The 1,532-nt window shown below is 37.1% G+C and overlaps 1 pseudogene; it reads right to left on the bottom strand.

Annotated features, from left to right (window-relative positions):
- Positions 1 to 280: 280 nt before the first annotated feature.
- On the bottom strand, positions 281 to 947 carry LOC133234468 (ribosomal protein eL22-like; annotated as a pseudogene).
- Between the last annotated feature and the right edge of the window lie 585 nt (positions 948 to 1,532).

Genomic DNA, 1,532 nt, shown 5'->3' with positions numbered 1-1,532 from the left:
AGAGGGATACATTGGGAGATTGATACTGGTGTATACACACTACTATACATAAAACAGATAGATTAGGAAATGGCAAGCCACTCCAGTATTCTTGCCTGGAGAATCCCATGGACAGAGGAGCTTGGCAGGCTACAGTCCATGGGTTTGCGAAGAGTCGGACACAACTGAAGCGACTTAGCATACATAAAACATAAACTAAAAAGCTGCTGTATAGCACAGGGAACTCCACTCAGTACTCTGTGATGGTCTATATGACTAAAGGACAAGTGGATACATGTATAACTCATTCACTTTGCTGTACACCTGAAACTAACACAACTTTGTAAATCAACTACACTCCAATAAAAATATAAAAAAGTATTAAAGGAAAGCCAGCACCATATAAACAGCATACACTTAAATAAAAGAGATGGATGTTTAACATACAGAGTAATGTTTTTTATTCACTGATAAGCTAAAGGTCCATTTCAAGAAGTTTCTTTCTTTTGTATGCTTAATTTGTTTTATTAGCAAGCAAAGCCCTATAAAGGATGGCATCATCTGGTCCTCAGACTCAGATTCATCTTCATCTTGACTAATCTGGAAGTAATGAAGCTCATAAGTCTCCTTGTCAGATGCAACCATAGGAAGCCAATCACGAAGATTGTTCTTTTTAAGGTATTTCTTGGTAAGGTACTTTAAATACCTTGTAGAGAACTGTTTCTCAGAAACAACTATGATTTTATTCTTGACGCGTTCAATGTGAACGACATTCCCAAGATTTCCAGTCCTTCCATTCACTTTAACCTTCTCACACAGAAACTGTTCAAAATTTCAAGAATCAAAAATTCCACCTTCTACTGGATGAGTAAGATTCAAATTAAACTTCCAGGTTGACTTCTTAGGCTTCTTGTCTTTCTTCGGTGGCATCTTGAAGGCTTGCCACGTGATCAGAGAGCAGATTTGTATCTTGATTGTGGTGGTTTTAGAAATCTATATGTTTGGGATAAAATTTCATAGAACTACAAAACACATAAAGTGAAGTCACTCAGTTGTGTCCGACTCTTTGTGACCCCATGGACTGTAGCCTATCAGGTTCCTCCGTCCATCAGATTTTCCAGGCAAGAGTATTGGAGTGGGTTGCCATTTCCTTCTCCAGGGGATCTTCTCGACCCAGGAATCAAACCCAGGTCTCCTGCATTGCAGGCAGACGCTTTACTGTCTGAGCCACCAGGGAAGCAAAACACATACATACATATAAACACGTGAATGTAAAATATTATAAAAAGTGGAATAAATTGTGTAGTCTATAGTCAGTAGTCTAGTGAACACATTTTACCAATGTCAGTTTCCTGGTTTTGGTATTATACTACAGTTGTATAGGTTGTCACTGTTGGGGGAAATTAGGTTAGGGGTACAAAGGACTCTATGTACTCATTTTACATCTTCCTGAGAGCTTATGATTAAATTATATCTTATATAATTTTATATTAAAATATTTAAAAAATCGTATATAAAAAAAACCCTTCAAAACCAGTCTGTTTTTGTTTTAA

The sequence above is a fragment of the Bos javanicus genome, chromosome 21, assembly GCF_032452875.1.
Source record: "Bos javanicus breed banteng chromosome 21, ARS-OSU_banteng_1.0, whole genome shotgun sequence".
Lineage (NCBI taxonomy): Eukaryota > Metazoa > Chordata > Mammalia > Artiodactyla > Bovidae > Bos > Bos javanicus.
The sequence above is the reverse complement of the archived record's forward strand: the minus strand, read 5'-3'. Positions and strand labels throughout refer to the sequence as shown.